Source organism: Dipodomys spectabilis, unplaced genomic scaffold (genome assembly GCF_019054845.1).
Source record: "Dipodomys spectabilis isolate Male_0828 unplaced genomic scaffold, ASM1905484v1 ptg000046l, whole genome shotgun sequence".
NCBI classification, from domain to species: Eukaryota; Metazoa; Chordata; class Mammalia; order Rodentia; family Heteromyidae; genus Dipodomys; species Dipodomys spectabilis.
This window is the reverse complement of record NW_024870723.1, coordinates 4621242-4640529: the sequence shown is the minus strand read 5'-3', so window position 1 is coordinate 4640529 and position 19288 is coordinate 4621242. Positions and strand designations below refer to the sequence as shown.

General features: G+C 41.1%; 1 protein-coding gene across 1 annotated transcript in view; it reads left to right on the top strand.

Moving 5' to 3' along the window:
• The window catches only part of Brinp1 (BMP/retinoic acid inducible neural specific 1), a 132537-nt gene that overhangs the window by 106861 nt on the left and 6388 nt on the right, over positions 1-19288 (top strand). The window lies entirely within an intron of this gene.

Sequence of the window (19288 nt, the reverse complement as noted above, 5' to 3'; positions counted from 1 at the left end):
GAAAAATTAGATGTACTTGTTCATCAACCACCTTATTTGGTGAAAGCCTTTAAATCAAGGCCCAGATTGGAGTAAAACAAATAAGGAACCTATAGTGAAGCGTTTTAAGGACCCACTCATTTGTCAGGGAAGTGTTGCAGAGTCCTCTTTCCAGAGGCAGTGCCTCCTTTAGTGCCTAGTTGCTTTGTTGGTCCTCCCTAGTTGCTCTTCTTTGGATGTACTAGATATTCTGATAATGAAGAATACAAGGATAAGTTAGAGAACCCTGGGACACACCTTCTCAGAGTTATGGTTTTCTTCCTCTCAGGAATACACAGTGAAAGAACCACGATTCTAAGTGAAGTTATTCATGCTCCATTTTCTCAGAGTATTTCAGTAGTGATATCTCTATCACAAGAAAGTATGAAGACAGGTTTGGGGCTCCTTATCCTGTGTTAGCTGGAGAAGCTCTGCTTTCATTTGCCTCAAGTTGGGAGGAAGCTTGCCTTCAATATCAAGTAAAGAAAAGAAGGTCATCCTTTAAGAGAATGAGCCAAGTCAAGCTCAGCTTTAGCAAGCTGTGCATCAGCAGCATGTGTGGTGTGTGTGTGTGTGTGTGTTTGTGTGTATTCATTTGTGGAATCCAAGAAACTGAACCTCAGAGAAGTCACATATTTGACAGGCCTAAATCAAGGATGCTCAAAGAGGAGCGACTTCTCCAGGAGAGATAACTGGAAATTTCTGAAGACAATTTTGACATCCACAATAGGAGCAAGGGTGCCCCTGTGCAGGGAGATTTCCAAGTGAAATAATGACCTGGTTCCCAAAGGTACTAGTGCTGCAGCTCAGTAAATGGGATACAAAATGAGAAGACTAAATGCCACCTAAACTATAAATCTAAACTAAATCCTTAACCATCCTGCTCAAATGGAACTCAAGACTTAAAAGTGTCTTAGTGGCCCCTCCAGGTTCAACACCCCAACTATGTACTTTCTCTTCTCATTGTTCTATACTTCAACTTACTACTGTCTTCTTCAGGAAGTCTTTCTTGACTGCAACAGTCAATCCAGAAGGCTCCTTATTCTAGGTCCTATTTATGTAAAGCCACTTTTCACCATTAGCATGTTCCAGATTATGAAACTGTCTCCTTATGGCCTGGTATTTGCTCATCTCTGTTTTCCCTCCTTCCTCCAACGCCAAGCCCCACTGCATAACTGTTTCGTGAGAATCATGTCATATATCACATAGAATTTCTGGGAATAAATTACTTGTGGCAATGAGTCAAGGACTAGGAAAGACATCCAGTTATAATGGATCTTCCTTGTCTTAGGCAGCAGATGCCAAAACTGATACCATGGGTGAGTTTCTGTCATAGATTGACGTTGAGCCATCAGATGTCTGCCCCTTGACCAGCATCAGGTCCTTGACCAGCATCAGGTCCTGTGAGAGAGACAGACATAAACACAGTGATGTGTCTTAGAACAGGATTGGGAAGGATTCTCTCAGCAATTGTACCTATATCTATCAGTTTGCAAGGACTTCCAAACAGTGAAAATCTATCTTCTCATAATTCTAGCAGTCAGATGACTCCAAAACTCAAGATGTCATCACAGTTGATTTCTTCCAGCCTCTTGGGCTTGTAGGTGGGCCATCTTTTCCATGTGTTCTTCCATCCTCTTCCCTCCAAATGCATCTGTGTTCTTGTCTCTTCTTAAAAGCATGCCGGTCATCACATATCATGGCTCCCCTTTAATGAGCTCATTTTAATTTAATTACTACCTTGAAGACTCTATCTCCAATACGGTCACATTCTTGAGGCACTGAAAACTTAGGGCTTCAGCACACATTTTCTAGGGATCGTTGGAAAATTCTGCCCACAACACCTGATAGGGTGGCTTTTGCTGGGATCTTTAGTCAAAGAGACTGTATCCCAAAGGCTTGCATCCCGAGTCCTTGGTCAAATCAAGCCCTTGGATGCAAATGTTGATGAGGAGGCCAACATTTAGCTGACTTCAAACAGATACCACTGTCAGTTTTATTGATGGTTGCCTCGGAGAACAGAGTACAAGGTCCAAGTTCAAAGACATTCAACCAGGGAATTTATTAAATGTGAGAAGAACTTTCAAAACACAGAGCAAAACTGGGCCTCCCAGGTATGGAGGGAAGAATTGGGAACTTCTTAGTAGGAAGATTAGCTAGATAGCCCCTAGAAGTAACTAACTAAATGTAGTGATGGAAGACTACAGGATGGGATTAGGGAGCCTTGCCTTACAAATAGTGAGGGGTATGAGATTGGATAAGTAGCTGTTCTAGTCTGAGCATAGCTCACCACAACTGTGAATAAGTCTCTGCTCTTCCATTGCAAATTATAAGCTTAGAGTGGCTAGAAATACCTTTTAACCACTGGAACCTTCCAAGAAACAACTCTCTCTCCAATTGCGCTCTTCCCCTACCCCCCCCCTACCCCCACCCTGGCCTTCTAAGGGAACAAAGTTTGCCATAATCCTAACATTTCTCCTGCACTCACCTGGAACAGATGTGACTGGTATCTACCACGGCAAAGACACTCAATTATCTTCACTTAAGGAATATTGAATGCTGGCACAGGACATGGGAACACGCAGAAAGTAGGGGCTCAGAAGCCTTCCCAGGATAGTTGAACTTCCTTGACCTGGCTGTGAGCTGCTGCCTCACATCTGAATCAGAGGCATTAATGAGCATTTCTCACACCAGCAGGATACCTCTCTGCCATGGAGCGGTGTCAGACAGAGGTGCTAACACTTGGAGCCTCGGACTGCCTCTAGCTGTACAAGTTTGTATTTGCAGATGAACTGATTGCTCAGTTTCAATTTGTCTGCCTGTTGAACTCTGTAGGAGATGAGTGCTCGGAGCAGGGGCCATTCAGATTTTGCTTCCTTGTCACAGAGGGGTGGCGTTGAGACAGGATGGGAGAAGGCTAGAGCATAGGGCGTCAGCTGCACACAGATGGGTTGAAACCCTGCCTCTGTCCTGTCACTCATCAGCCACAAGGCCTTATGTAAGTACTTGGACTTATTGACAAAACTGGATAATGACACTTGCCTTCAGGCTAAGGATTAGGATTAAGATTTTAAAATTTGAAGAGCCTAGTAAAGGACCTGATTTAATTCAGAGGAATTGAGAGTAACTTCAATAACTTCCTTCTCAGTACTGTCTTCTGAACAAAGTGCTCTTATTCTAAGGACCAGAATGGTTGGTAATGGGTTTAAACTCGGTGAATATTAATCAGGTTGTCATTGATTCAAAGAAATATTTTCCTGTAAGATTTGGTGAGAGATCATCTATACATATTTAGAGCTGGACCTCAGTCAAGGCTTGCTGGAAATTTAATGTTGAACTGGAAGGCAAAAGGGTCATCCATTGAGGCAAAATAATTTACCCTGAACCTTAGTGACTCAAAACACTTATCTGATGATCTCACGTGATTCAGTAGGTTGGCATAATGCAGCTGGGGTCTCTCACACTGACTTTGACTGGTGTCATGGGTGGTTTGTCTGCAAGACCTCCAGAGTGGCTCATTCCCAATGCTGGCAGTTGATGCTGCCTGTCAGCTGGGAGCTCAGCTGGAGCTGTCAGTCAGAGTGATTGCACATACCTCTCTTTGTGACCTGGGCTACTTGCAGCATGGCAGCTGAGCTTAGAAAGCTAGGGGCGGGGGAGCGGGCACCCTTGAAACAAAGGAAGCTGCAAGATAGCATTGGAAGGGAGAAAGCATAACTTTCATTATACACTATCAGCCCAAGACCTAACCCAGATTCCAAAGTGGTAAGCATGGGAGGGAGACATCATTGTGGTGGCCGAGGAATCTTTACTTCCTTTGAGATCAGGTACTACAGAAGAAACTGAGTAGAATGAGAGTTGACTATCATAGACACAGAACAAATAAGATGAATAAAACTATCTAAAGCAATAGTAATAACAATAACTCTAAAGCCATAACCACAACTGTTACAGGAAATACAACTATGTGGACCTTTCTCTAGTTCTCAATCTTCTCTGTATCTAGGACTACGGACATGAGTTACCAGCACTTGGTAAATAGTTAATACTATTAGGTATTTACCATTCACCAGCCACTGTCTCCTCCAAGCATCTTCTTCTTGTCTAATCATTGTAAGAATCTTAATTCAGCCAACTACATAAATGGGGAAATTAGGGAACAGCAATGATCGTTGTCCAGTTGAAGATTATACAACTGGTAGGTAGCAGGATTCAAACCTTGGTATGATATTTTTCTTATAATCACTAGGCTATTCTACCAATCCCTGGATCAAGCTGGTCTGAGATATTTAGGTGACATACCAACACTGAAAACAACAACAACAACAACAACTCATATTGATGGTAGAAATCACCTCTAACTGCAAGAAAGAGATGGGGGGGGGGGAAGGAAGCAAGGAAAGTTGAAGAAAGGAGAGAGGGAACAATGAAGACAGGAAGGAAGGAAGGTAGGAAGCGCATGATGCACAAAATTATCCCAGGAAATGTTGAGTTCAAGTGGCCTCTGTGCATTACTAGATATACTTGCTGGTCTTCACTTTGGTATCCAGTCCCTTTGCCCGTCACCAGGGGCCCTTAGGAAGAATAAGCTATGAGCCTTTATCCTCCAAGCACTGCCTTACCTTCAATGAGGCTGGACTGGACTGAGGATTCAAGGGTCCTTAATTCATGTCATGCACCTCTTTCAGGTATGGGGTTCCAACTGAATAGCTAACAATTCTACCTCACTCTAAACTAGAACAGCAAATTTACTATTGTCTTTATAGAGGATCTGAATTAAAACTCATTTGGGAAAATGAGGTGCCTTTTTTTTTTTTCTAAAACAATTTAAAAACAACAGGGCTTAATTATCGCCGAGGTCCTTCCCAATTCCAAGAGGAATAATATCCATGAAGGAGAGAGTATTAGCTCCATTCAGAAATATTGGTAGAAGGTCAGTAATTGAATAGTTGAGTAGCACTGCTTTGCGTTGGCGCTAATTAGTCAATTTTAATGAGTATCCTATAGTTCAAACTGAGATCTCCCTTTGCTCGAATTTACGATGGCCTCTTAACTAAGGTGTCCCAGAATATACTCTGATCATTTTCCATTTTATGTTCCACGGAGCTGTCAGAGTGATTACTTAAGAAACAAATTCAATATTTTGTTCCACCCCTGCTTTCATTGCAAGGGGAAGGACAGAGCAGGATTTCAAAGTAACCCAGAGGTTTTTCAGACGTTAGACCCTGCCTACTCCTTGTACTACTTTTCACCCCTTTGCTTGGCTCTCATTTACACCTGCATTGATTTTCCTCCAGGTTGCCATATGTACCCTGGCCCAACCCCTGTATTTTTCAGGTGTGCCACAAGTAGCTCCTCTACCTAGAATGCGCCTGCCTTTCCCCTTCAAAGCAGTAAGTGCCACCTGTCTGGACCTTGAATCATTCCTTTCTCAGGAACATGTTCTCTGGATCCAAAAGCTGTCTTTGAGAATATGCGTACTAGTATTCTAACCATGTGAACCACACATCCCAGTTGGCCATTTTTTTTTTATTTATTTTTTATTTTTATTTATCTATTTACTATTATGGTTCTTTCCCATGAAACTGTCTGCTCCTGGAGTGCAGTTTTTCCCATGTTCTAATGACTTTATTCACAAAACTTCCTAGAACAGAAGCTAGCATTTAGTAGGTAGTCACAAAATTATTCAATAAATAAAAAATAGATTATTTCCCACACAGAATATGCCCCAAAGGCATGTAGACAATGTCCTTTGGAAACGGTCCCATTCCATAGAACATGCCTTATGGATTTTCTACATATGTTGAATATAGTTAGATTATATTTTCTTGTTCACAAATAAAGAAACTGAGACTAAAGGGAGTTACCTGAATAGTCCAAGGTCACTCAGAGAATTTCCAACCAGATGATGATTGAAATGGCAGTTTTTCAACTCATCATTCAAACACTTTGATGTAATAGAAGTATGAAAAAGGTGCAGAGAAAAGGGAGATGAATAGCGGAGAGGAAGAGAGAAAAGGAAGGGGAAGGAAAGGTGGGAGAATGAGAGATGAGAGAAGAAGGGAAGGGAGAGAAGGAGGGAAAAAAAGAGGGAGGAAGAAAGGAAGGGAAGGAAGTGGGGAGGGAGAAAGGGAAGGAGAGAAGGAGGGAGGGGATGAATGGCTTGAAGAAAGAAAGAGAGATTTCCTACTTCTGACACTTCTCAGGATTTATTAAATTCATTAAAATGGAGCAAAATTCTTCGGAGGTGTAGGTATTTACTAGTGGTGTGATTGACTATTTTCTCCCTGGGTCCTCAATCAGCTGATCATTTTTAGAGATTATAGAATTTTCAGGCAAAGCAGAGCCATGAAAAGTTAACGGGAGAGAAGGCAGTATAATTCTTTGTACCATCCAATGACTCTCAGACTTTGGTTTATTTTTACTTCTCACATTTGTATGGCCTTGACCTGGCAGTGCAGGCCACAGCCAAGCACAATATAATTACGCGTTGTGGAAATGAAAATCTCTCCTAGGCATCAACCTCAGGCTCCAGTCCTGGGGCCATGGCTTCTGAACCCACGTCAGCTTTTAGCACATTTCCTGCTTTATTCTTTGTTTAATTGGTATCTTCAGAAAGATTCTGGCTACTAGAATAATCATTATCTCAATGATGATGACCCTCAATATCCACGCTGGGTTTTTTCTTCTTTTCTCTGAACCCTGTACTTACTTGTCTCTGGATTGAATCTCCAAAGACTCCTGCAGAGACATAGAAGGATATAGATTCTTACATTTGTTTGAACTCAAGTTAGTTTTCAGTTTATTAGCCCGACAGTCCCAGCTTTGCCACTTATTAGATCTGTGACCTCTAAATGTCTCTAAAAACCTCCCTGGGCCCTCGGTTCCTTCATCTACATGGGCAGGATAAGAATACATAGCCCATAGAGTCGATATCCTAGTCAATTGATGCATACTCCTTCATACCTGGAAGGGATATCCCAGGCTTAAAATGAACATTAATAATTAAGAGCAGAGCTGTAGAATGTTCTGAATCCTTTATGATTATGCTCTTTCTGATGTCTAATATAATATATGTATTATATAAGATAAAATGTGAGCCTTACAAGACATAAGCATATAGTAGAGAGGCAGCAAAACATGAGGTCCATAAGACCGTCTCTGGAGTGCCAGGCCAAAGTGCATAACTCTATGTATTCTATGGCTCAATATGAAGGTTTCCAAACTTTTGTTTCCTAATTGGTATGATGAAGATAAATTAGGGGATAAAAGAAATATGTCCTACCCTAGAAAAGTCAGGAAAAAGAACTTACATTCTACCTTCAGCAGATAGTAAAAGCCAAGTGCAAGGCTCCTTGTCAGACTATTAGGAACCAGTCATTTGATGGTCAACTAAAACAGTGAAGCTGAGGAAGGATTGTACACAAGCTGAAAGCTGATCCTATATGAGTTACATGCATATGCCACAATATGTAATGCAACATATGCTGTTATTTCGTTTTAACTTAACATGTATAAGCCTTTGAAAAAGTAGGGCCAGAATCGTTCTGTGGGTGTTTGTGAAATTGGTTCTATTGGCTTTCCTGTATAAACCACATTTGGAATCCTACACTTATTTCCTACGTCGATTTGCTCAAATTAATCAACAGTTTAGACTCTTAGGAAGTAATCTGAAAATACTTGTGGATTTTCCTGAACCTTCTTAACCTTTCTTAATGACTTTCTTGTTTGCATCACTGGGCATTTCAGTTAATAACTACCCTTTATAGAATTTTTTCCACACAATTCAAGAGTTTCCACAAGGGGAAAAAATAGCAAGTCACAGATTATTGGTTTATTTTACTCTTGATTTCATGGTCTGATAACAGATGACATCTGGAATGAAATGGCATAAACAGATTTTGAAACTAAGGGGACACTCAGGAAGTGTGTTTACTACTTGGGGACAGAAGCATGGGCAATTTGTAGGATCACAATTAGCAAGTGTGCTCAGAGAGCCATGGACATCACATATCAGTGTTTATCTGATGGAAAGGAGCGTCATTTTACTGCCAGTCACTTCCACAGAGGTCAGTTATAAGGGCTTGTTTTGCTGGAGATAGAAACTCTCCTCTTATTGCTAGTAACTTGCCACTATGACTGGAGCTCAAGGTCATACAGTAAGAAAGAAATTAATGCCAATAATTGAGACACATTCTGAGCCTTCACTATATATCAACAAAGTATCTACTGCACACCAACTCTTTGGATCCTTATAGTAACTCTACAGAATAAGTTCTAGTATGCCTCACACATTATAAAGTTGAACAACAGTGAAATAAATGCTTCAAGTGAAGGAAAGGAGATGTATCCAGGTTGTAAAACTGGAATATAGCTCTCCCTTTTTACCCAGATTACTGGATTTATCCCTAGAACTCCAGACTCAGCTCTGGTGTCTGAGGAATGCCTTCCCTGACATATTTGACCAGGTTGCACTGCTTTGTTGTATGTGTTGTTGCATGTTTCATATATCATTTCTCCCCTAACATTGGCCATTTTTGTGGTAGTATATTTAATCCCAGACTTTCCCCTTTTAACCAAAAATTTTGTTAGGACAAAGACTTCATTATTTTTTGTTTTCTTTTGAATTTCATCTTTCCTCATCAGTGTATCCCCAGTGACAGTTAAAGTGTCTGCACATAATGACCTTACTGACAAGACACTGGATGAAATGAGGGAGCATTTGACATGGGAGTTGAGGGATAAAACTTTACACTGGCAGTGACAAGGATATTTTCCTGGTCACAAAAACAGCATATTTGGGCTGGGAAGGTGGCTCAGTGGTAGAGCGCTTGCCTTGCATGCCTGAGACCCTGGGTTCGATTCCTCAGCACCACATAAGTAAAAAGAAAAAAGCCGGAAATGGCGCTGAGGCTCAAGTGGTAGAGTGCTAGCCTTGAGCTGAAGAGCTGAGGGACAGCGCCCAGGCCCAGAGTTCAGGCCCCACGACCGGACCCAAAAAAACCCCAAAAAAACAAAAGAGCATATTTGCATGATGACTTAAATACAAGATCAATTTCATTCAGCAGCTGGAGATGAGAACTCAAGAAGTGTGGATAAATTGAGATTAATTAAATACCTGGTCTTTGAAACTAATACATGTGTTATTATGTGTGTGATAATAGTAGCTCCTCTACAGAAACATTGTGACGATTACCCAAGACATATAGGTGGTAACCTTAGAATGTAGTAGATGGTCAATAAACAGTAGCACTTCATGTAATTGTCCTTAATGTTATTGAAGATGATGATTAATACCCTGTTATGCATCATACTCTTATCATTTAGTTAATAAGAAGCCATTGGAAGATGGAAGGCTAGATGGGGTGTTACATTTTAATAGGTATTCTCTGGTTCTCTTCTGGAAATTGAACTGAAGAATCAATGGAGATCCTGTCTTCTGGCTGTAAAAGGGTCCAGAATTCCTTCTTTGTATTGATAAAAATGCTGTGTGGCACTCACTGATGAAACTTCATTACATACCACACCCACTTGTAAGGATATTTTTGAACACAGACGCACAGTTCTGCCAAGATTCCTGATTCAGTAGGTCTTGGGAGGAGTCTAGGTTCTAGATTATATCAATGATGTTGATGTGGGGACCCCCCCCCAACAACTTCAATTAGAGGATTTCACTCATTGCCATAAACGTAGCCTCTTCCCAATGCACAAATTTGGGAAAAAACAAGCAAGAATGAGTTTGCTTAATTGAACCCTATAGGATAGTCTAAAAGAACTTGAATCTGGGGCTGAGTAAAATAACCACCACCACAACAACAAAAGCACAACTAAAGAGAAAGGGATCAAGGAATCAAGCTGGTATATTTTCCAAACTTATGTGGCCACTGGACCCCTTTTTCCCCCAAAGTTATAAGGTATCGTAGTTCACAGAACACAGCCTGAGAAAAGAGTTCATTACACTAGATGAAGCAGAGAAGACCCAGATTGTTTAGGATGAGATCACAGGTGGTAGTTCCCTTCCTGTCAGTAGAGATCCTCATCTTCCAGCATCTTCCAGATAGTCTCCTTGCTTAAGCAGATGCTAATGGCTTTGTGTCCCTGCAGGTACCATTCCCACTGAGAGGTGGCAAGACTGCTAACCGGCAGCTGCCAAAGGAACAGCAGGAAGACACTCCATTTCTGGTATAATTAGGGAATAAATTTACCCCATTTGGCTTAGGGACATTCCTAATCTTGAAAAACAAATTACTCCCAAGACAATCACTTAAGTACAGGTTGTCTGCCACTTTGCAAAGAGTTTTTACAACAACCTTACCAGATCCTTAGAAGGGCCTTCGAGAGAAAATGAGCCATGGTTAGTCTTTCCATTTACAGGTGAGAAAACTGAGGGTAACACAGTTTAGAGACGTGCTCAGATTATGAAATAAGTTCTCTGCACTTGTCAAAGAATATCTGTATCTGCAATCATTCACCATCTATCCCTTCTTTCCACAGATAGTTATTGTTTACTAATTGCCAAACTTCACATACTATATAAAAGATTTAGTGTTAGGGTAATAAGCAAGACAAGACAGCTTGAAACATGTCAGATCGAATCAAACTGGCCCAAGACATTCCCCACCCATGCTTCACCTTGCAAATCTGAGGCTCTGAAAAGCTAAATGAGCTGAAACTGTGAAATCATATGTCAGACCTAGAAGGGATCATCTGATCTTTTTACATCACTTTACTAAAGAGCAAAACAAAATGAAATGAAGATGTGTCCCAGATAGGCTAACCATTGCTATGTAATGAATCACCATGTATGTCGAGGTTAAAATAGCACACAGGGACATAGAATTCCTTGTTTCTCAGTTTCCTGGGTAGAAATCTGGATGTGGTGTATCAAGATCTTCTGCTTAGGATTCCCAGGCTGAAATGAGGTGTTAGCCAGATCAGGCTATTTCCCATAGGCTGTGGGGAAGAATGCACTTCTAAGCTTCTTCTGGCTATTGGCAGAATTTAGTTCTTTGCCATTGTTGGACTAATGTCTTCCTAGCTTTGGATTCACTGCAAAGACCCAGAGGCCCCCCCTCTGGCCCTTGTTCATGACCCTTTCATCCTCATGTTCTTCTGATGCTTCAGATTTTGTCAACACTTGCCTTTAACTAACATCTAATTATTAAGTCCACCCAAATAATCTCCCTAGCATTAGGTCGACTGCTATATATATGAAAGTGTATATTCAGTAGAACGAGATCATATCCTATTCACACTTTTGGGGGCTTAAATTCTAAAATCTCAGAAGATAGCAAGCATCTTTAGAATTTTGTGCAGGAACATAGGTTGGCCATGAATAGGATGGGGAAAATATACACTGAGTTTCCTTCTTTTAGGCACTAAAATTGTATATTGTTACTCTATGTATAGTATATTATTCCATATAAGTTGTTGTTTTCATTTGTCTTATTTTTTTTTGTCAGTCCTGGGGTTTAAACTCAGGGCCTGGGTGCTCTCCCTTAGCCTCTTTGTGCCCAAGGCTAGAGCTCTACCACTTTGAGCCACAGCACCACTTCCAGTTTTGTGGCAGTTAAGTGGAGATGAGTTTCATGGACTTTCCTGCATGGGCTGGCTTTGGCCTGTGTTCCTCAGATCTCAGCCTCCTAAATAGCTAGGATTACAAGCATGAACCACCAGTGCCCTGCTGTTCTATTCTGTTATTCTATTCTATATTATATATGTTATTCAATAACAAATTGACCCTAATTTAGTAGCTTAAAACTCTCTCTCTTCTCTCTCTCTGTCTCTGTCTCTCTCTGTCTCTGTCTCTCTCTCTCTTTCTCTCTCTCTCTCTCTCTCACACACGCACACACACACACACATTCCTGATATATATGTTGGAATTGACTGGCCAGTTCTGTTCTATATATAATACACTAGTTATTCATGGTTCAGCTGGAAGTTCAACAATGGATAGAAATTGCAAGAAGACTCCATTCAAATGCCTAGTATCACAGTAGAGATGGCCAGAAGGCTGGTCTCCATTGACCAGCTGTCTCTCTCCAGGATCGCTTCACATGGCTCTCCCATACTATGGTCTGATTGCTGAAATAGGAGGTTAGAGCTCCAAGAGGGAGTCTTCCAAGCAAAAGGAATAGAAGCTTCTCACCTCTTCAAGTGTGAGTCCATAAATTGCATGAGTCAGTTCTACCCTTTGGTTTTGGTTAATGGGATGGTACCATTGACCTCCATCTCCTGTCCATGTGAGAAGTAGGTTAGAATATATTATGGGTCGGTCACTAGTTTTTTTTTTTTCTAGTGTAGAGAGGAGAATACAGTCTGCATAGACATATTTGCAGTGCAACAACTGTCTCCTTTAAAGTCTTTGTTGATCCAGACTGATTTTTCATGAGCTTGCCTTACAGGCTTTGTTCTGAGCTTCACCCTAGGTACCTGTTTCGTTACTGATACGGTTTTGTTTATTGGTTTCCATGGAAGTTGGTGAAAGGGGGAACAATTGCCCATAAGTTGCTGTCATTATGTTCTTTGGTGGGTCTATGTATGTTTGTGGTTATCAGAAGAGGGAAGGAAAGACACATTCTGCCACAGCTATTAGAATAGGATTAAGGAATTCAAGTGCCTGTGAACTTTCACCTCATATCCCTCTTACAAAGGGCACAGGGCCCTTCATTTTGTGGTAGTTTTACCATTCTAGAATGCACATTTGTGTTTTGATTATGGGATGATCCCAAATATCCGGTGAGATTCTGTATCTCCTCAACATAATTCAGTTCCGGTGTCCAGTAATCTTCTAAAAGTATGGTCATTTCCTTCCCTTCATACTCAGGGTTGTGAGAAAGATTAACAGTGCAGTTTTGGTCACTGTACAAGATTCTTCTTTAAGGGACAAATTTGGGTTCTGGGCTTCCAGGTATGTTCTATACAACATGATGCATGTCAAGTAATGTCTTTTGACTCCGTGTTCCATCTGTTGTATGGACCAGGCCTTCCCTAAGCATCACTCAGCTCTGGGATTCTGACGTTCTAACCACTGTGGCCCTTTACCTAGTTCTTTGAGATGTATTTATACATAGTTTCTTTGATAGGACCTTACTACCAATTTCTCTCCCCACTGTGAGGGGGAAGGAGGAAGAGGAGAGTGTATGTGGAGGGTGGTAGTTTGGTTGACAAAGAGTTATGAATGTGAATTAAGCTATCTTAGTGAATAAAATATACAAATTGTCAAATAAGTCCAGGTAGTTCAAAGAAGCCAGCAATCTGCTCATGTCCTCAAATCTGTATAGCAGTTGAGCTTTTAGCTAGAAATATCTTTGGCATTTCTTTTCTATGTACAGGGCAAAAAAGAACTGCAGTGAGACCCATCATGCTGACAACCTATAGGGATTAGATCTGGGTGATAGGGCAAAGAGTTGAATGCCAGCACCACAGCTTCATCCTATGAGCTGCATGAGGTTTATTTAAGTGAACCCTGCCAGAGACATCTCCATTGCCCTGTGTGTGTGTGTGTGTGTGTGTGTGTGTGTGTGTGTGTGTGTGTGTGTGTGTGTGTGTGTGTGATTCTGCATTTGTGGCAAGTAGGGCAATTGACTCACTTCCTTGACGTAAGCCAAGAAAATCAGCATCTCCAGTTTCTTTTTTATGGTTTTTTAGTTTGGGCGTTTATTTTTCTTTTTTTCCTGAGGCTCAGAAGTAGCTTTCTGTTTGGAATACACTCTGGAGGCTCTGGGGATTGAGTCAGAAATAGAACTACGTTAATATAATTTTTGTGGATAATTCTTTTTTTTTTAAGCCTCCCAATATTCCTTTCTATCCTCACCTTCCAGGTCCAGCCAGAACACTCTCTGTCTGTCTGTCTGTCTGTCTGTCTGTCTGTCTGTCTATCTGTCTCTCTCTCTCTCTCTCTCTCTCACACACACACACACATACACACACACACACACACACACACACAGAGAAGAGATAGAATCTAACAATTTGGCCAGGTGCTAAGGATCATCAAGGCATCATTTCTCTGTGCTGAGCTTCAGGTTGTCATACTGTTCAAATACAATTCTCTATTAATGCTATTCTGATTGCTCTAAAGGATTGATTTTGTAATTGTCACCCATTGGCAGATTGTGTACTTAATCAAAAGTATAAATATCTGAAGCGTATGGGAAGACTGATTTTCACAACTGGAATTCACATGTATAAACAGTACCCAAGATCAAGAATTAGGGTCTTGTTTGCAATCCAATAGACAGCTTCTCTTCTAGGAACTGTCAGATTTCTCTCTTAAGGAATTGCTCTTCTTGGTGTTACATGCATGATGGGTTAAATCTCCCTTCTTAAATATAGTAAGATCTTTCTGTCTCTCTTTCTGTCTCTGTGTCTCTTTGTCTCCGTGTCAATCTGTCTCTGTCTCTCTCTTTCTCTCTCTCTCTCCCTCCCACTTTGCCCCTCCCACCTCACACACAGCATATATATGTATGAATATGACCTTTGTGTCTTGCTTCTTTCATCCTTCTGCTGTTATCTGAGTTCTGTCCATGTTGTTTTGTGCAGCTGTGCTCATACGTCCTCCAGAGTAATGTCATTGTATGTGCAGACATCTGCTTTACTGCTGAATGGCATTTTCATAGTTTCCAGGTTGAGGCCCCCAAGAACACCACAGTGATCTTACATGTGTCTTTTTGTTGACTTACATCTTTTTCTTGAGAATATGCTTTCAGTGCAATTTTTAGGACAGGCCTATGTATATACTCAGTTTGCCAGATCCTCAAATAGTTACTTCTACCTTTTCCTACTTGCTAAAGTGTTTCACCATTAAGTAGGACAAGAGAGCTGCAAATGGCTACACATCTTAGTCAACAGCTAGCACTTCTTGTTCTTCATATTTTATACTTTAATTCTGTCTTCGTCATTCTGGTGCAATAGCAGCATCTCATTGGAATTTTAATTTGCCTTGTCTTGGTGATGAACCAAGTGAGACTTCAGTGTGCTTTTGCCCTTCTGTATATCCTATTGTGTTTTATTTTTCATGAACTGCCTGCTCCTGTTATTTCCTCTCTTTTTCTTGACAATGACTTTTTTCTGTGCTGGTACTGGGGTTTGAATTCCAGACCCTGGCACTGTCCATTAGCCTTTCACCCAAAGCTGACACTCTACCTCTTGAGCCACAATTCCACTTCTGGAATTTTGTTGGTATATTGGAGATCAGCTTTTCAGGCACTTTCCTGCCTATGGTGGCTTTGAACTATGATCCTCAGGTCTCAGTGTCTTGGATTACAGGTGTGAGCCACAAGCACCAAGCTTTCCTTCTCATTTTATTAACAAATCTGGTGGATTTCATTATGTTTTATTTCTTAATCCATTCATCCAGCCATAGCAAAGCATTATTTACTGGATATTTTGAAAGAATCAGAAATTGATTTCTCATTGCTCTGGAGGTTAGAATTTCAGCAGGAAGGCATTGGAAAAGATGGTGTCTACTGAAGGCATTTTTGCTTCTCCTTCATGTCCTCACATGCTACAAGGGATATCAGGTCTTTCTCTGGTCTCCTGTATAAGGACATTAACCCCATTCATGATGGTTCTACTCTTAACATCTAAACTGAGAAAGGCCTCCCTGAAGAAATCACCATAGGGACTGAGATTTCAACTGAAGAATTTGAGGAGATACAGACATTGTGACCACAATATGGGTTTTTCTTTATAATCTTTTCTTGGCTAGAGGTATTGGAAGCATATCCTCTTATGATATGTTAAATCATGACATGTTTTTAGGTATTATTCTTGTCTTCTGTGGTGGAGCCTTCTAGAGAAATACTTCCCAACTGTAATGCCATGAAGATATTTTGCTGTGCCTTCTTCTAAGTGCTTTTTTCTTCTTGCTGCTGATTTTGTCTTTCCCATTTACACCTACAATCATTCTGTTTTGGTTTGGGGGTATAAAAGAGCCTAAGTCTCCCAATTCTTTAAAAATAAATAGACTGATAGCGAATAGACCCAGCAGAATTTGTAGGGTTTTTTTCTCCCCTGGATTTTTAAACGAATAACTACTGACATCAAAGAATCACTTACTGCATGAGTTCAAGAAGAGCACAAGAGTTTGTCTTCATGAGAGACACTATGTACTTACCATATGTCAGGAGCTTTGTATACGTCATCTTATCCGAGCCTCAGAATAATCTTGCAAGAAGTATAATGCCATTCCATTCTGTGCTTAAAACAACAGAGTGTGCAATTAGTTCAAGGTTAAATAATGAGTAGCCGAGCAAAAATCCAATACTCAATTTTTCTTTTACACCAAAACCCGTATCAAGTTTTTTCCAATGTAAGCTTTACAGTGATAGCATTCATGAAAAAACTGTGGAGAATAAACAACCAGTAAAACTAGAAAATGTTATAATAAAATGTATAACCAACTGATCTAAAACCAAATGAAATGTTTTTTAAACAGACACATAAAATGTGGTCATTCTTTGTCTTCAATAATGGTGATGGTTACGTGGTCATTCATAATGTCCTCACAGTGGAAATCTCCAGGAGCTTTGCATATAGAGTTTGAGCTTTTCAGCTTTCCTATTTGACAGATTAAAATGAAGAAAAAAAAACACTTAGAATCAAATAGGTCAGGTCATTTATTGAAGTATCCAAGGCCAAGTTCAACCATTCAGGTCATTGATCTAGATGGCCATTATTGTACTTCAAGGTTAGGGTCTGCTGTGACCCTTTATAATCCTTTCACATTTTGGGAGCCTTTTGATCTGATTCTTTCATTGTCCAGCCTGTCTTCTGCTCAGAATGAATAGACATTTTTTGCAGCCCCACCACCTGGTATTGCTATTAAGTTAGTTTCTTATGCTAGTCCCTCTTGGTCCCTGTCCTAGCTGGCACTGAGCCATGCTATCATTTGATATTTAAGCCTTCCCCCCAGTCTAACTTTTAATGCTGGTTAATTGGAGATAGAGTTGTTGTTGTTTTGCCAGTCCCAGGGCTTGAACTCAGAGCTTGGGCTATGTCTCTAAGCCTCTTACACTGAAGGCTAGCACTCTATCACTTGAACCATAAAGTATCCTGTTGCTTCAAGCTTTTCTGTCATCCCTAAAAGGTTTCTGAGTCTTCCTTCACTTGCCTTCAGCAGGTTCAGGCCCTAGAGCAAAATGTTGATTTTGAATATACAGCCCTGGTACTGCTTGCTGCCTGTCACCTCCTTCCAGACCCAGAAGTGTAATGGCAAAGATTATTTCATAATCCTCCCCAATAAAGCTGCTGACAGCCCAATTTTAAAGGCCCTGTTGGATCCATGCATTGCTGCTTTCTTCTTCATTCCTCCTTCCACTGTTCACCCCAGCCTTCCTCAAGTAAGACCTATTGCCTTCACTCCAGAATTCCAAACTAGAAAATACCTTCAGCAGAAAAGAGACCATAAAATCTCCTTTCATTCTTTCTCCCTTATTGTGATGATCCACTCAACGAGACTGTCAGCACATGAAGAATTGGGAGGAGAGAGGGAAACAAACAGGTTATTAAGGCAATAACAGACACTTAAATAAGGGAATGATTAAAAGCTAAACATTTATTTGGGGAAAATGATGATCCGTTTGGATCTGATGGGCAGTTATAATTCATAGGAGCACATCCATAAACTATCCTTTCGTCTGAGTTCCAAGCACCAAATACCATGGACTTATTCAGCTTTTGTCAGCACCATTTGTTCAAAGCCTGCACACACACACACACACTCACACACACACACACACACACACACACTCATACACAACACCACTACAAAAAGAACAGTGCATCATTAGACACTTACAAACAACTCCTTGTCTTCCCAGTTTAGTCTGTGCTGTACCGAACGTACATTTTGTGGAGTCACCAAATTACTCAGGCACCCATTACAATGTCAGAGGCACACCACAGGAGAAGCATGGGGGCATAAATAAAAGAATAATTCAGAATTCCCAGCTCATTTCTTTTTCATTTCCTTTCTACGTTTAAAAGCACACTACTCATAGGCATATCAGAGTTATGGATTATAGTTTCTATTTTAACCTACATCCACTCCTCCCCCCCATCCCTCTCTCTTTGGCACTCGATTTGTATGATCTTCCCTAAAATGCCACGGGCCAGGCACCACATTCCCAACTTCTGCAAAACCTCCAATTAAAATCAGCAGGGAGGTGGCTTGAATTAGGAATCCCAGTGAGGGCTCCCCAGCCAGCTAGGTCTGAAAGGGAGATACAGCCTCTGAAGGCACTGATGGGAAACCCTGGGTGGCAGAGCCTCTGTCCTCCAAATGACAAGCAACGCCATGCTGTGTCACCAGGAGACCTGACAAGTTGCCAGAAAATCCTGGCTGAGGCAAAGACAGTCTAGAGATGTACAGCTGGGTGGCTCTGAGGCTCTGAACTTAGTGCATCCTCCATTCTAGAGTGCAGATGGCAGGGAATATGTCTTGGGTAATTGAAGGAATGTTCATGTACATCCAGAAGTCCTGATCTCTAGTCTTCTGTGTTCATGCTGTGTGGACATCGATGAGTCCCAATCCCTCTCTGGCTTTCAGACCCCTCATGAGTGGAATGCAAATTAGGAAGAGAGTCTTATCTCACAGAAATGATGTGAAGACATAGAGATTACTGACCTGGTGTAAAAAGCACTTGAAATACATGACAGCTTTAGACATGGGATGGGGCACTGTTGAACATCTGAAAAGTGTCTTGTTGAAGATTCTGTTTCTGTGGTCCAGGCTGCTTCCTATGGAATCATTGTAGGAGCTAATCAGTTAGGTTCCAGGCATCATTCTCTCTCTAGGTCTCTTTCTCTGTCTGTCTGACTGTCTGTCTGTCTCTCTGTCTCTCTGTCTGTCTGTCTCTGTCTCTCTCTGTCTGTCTCTCTGTCTGTCTGTCTCTCTGTCTCTCTGTCTGTCTCTCTGTCTCTGTCTCTCTCTGTCGTCTCTGTCTCTCTCTGTCTGTCTCTCTGTCTATCTCTGTCTGTGTCTCTGTCTGTCTGTCTGATTGTCTGTCTCTCTCTCTCTCTCTCTCTCTCTCTCTCACATCATGTACTTGGGTTTAAACTAAGATCAGAGCACTGTTCCTTAGCTTTTCTTTTTCACTCAAAGCTGGCACTCTGTCACTTGAGCCATAACTCTACTTCCAGCTTTTTGATGGCTGCTTGGAGATAAGAATCTCTTAGATTTGTGTGCCTGGGCCGGCTTCGAACCACTCTCCTCAGATCTCAGCCTCTTAAATAGTTAGCATGGGCCAGTTATACCCAGCCAGTG